Raw genomic sequence first — 871 nt, 5'->3', positions numbered from 1 at the left:
TTCACCAATGGACAGATCATCCAAAATGAAAATAAATAAGGAAACACAAGCTATAAATGATAGATTAAACAAGATGGACTTAATTGATATCTATAGGACATTCCATCCAAAAACTACAGAAGACACATTCATCTCAAATGCTCATGGAACATTCTCCAGGATAGATCATATCTTGGGTCACAAATCAAGCCTTGGTAAATTTAAGAAAATTAAAATCGTATCAGGTATCTTTTCCGACCACAAAGCTATGAGACTAGATATCAATTACAGGGAAAAATCTGCAAAAAATACAAACACACAGAAGCTAAACAATATACTACTTAATAACCAAGAATTCACTGAAGAAATCAAAGAGGAAATCAAAAAATACCTGGAAACAAATGACAGTGAAAACACGACGACCAAAAACCTATGGGATGCAGCAAAAGCAGTTCTTAAAGGGAGGTTTATAGCAATAAATCCTACTTTAAGAAGCAAGAAACAGGTCAAATAAACAACCTAAGCTTACACCTAAAGCAATTAGAGGAAGAAGAAGAAAAAAACCCATATTTAGCAGAAGGAAGGAAATCATAAACATCAGATCAGAAATAAATGAAAAAGAAATGAAGGAAACGGGAAACAATAGCAAAGATCAATAAAACTAACAGCCGGTTCCTTGAGAAGATAAACTAAATTGATAAACCATTAACCAGACTCATCAAGATAAAAAGGGAGAAGACTCAAATCAATAGAATTAGAAATGAAAAAAGAGAAGTAGCAACTGACACTGCAGAAATACAAAGGATCATGAGAGATTACTCCAAGCAACTATATGCCAATAAAATGGACAACCTGGAAGAAATGGACAGATTCTTAGAAATGCACAACCTTC

This window comes from Physeter macrocephalus, chromosome 9, assembly GCF_002837175.3.
Source record: "Physeter macrocephalus isolate SW-GA chromosome 9, ASM283717v5, whole genome shotgun sequence".
NCBI lineage: Eukaryota > Metazoa > Chordata > Mammalia > Artiodactyla > Physeteridae > Physeter > Physeter macrocephalus.
Note: the sequence above shows the minus strand (reverse complement) of the source record.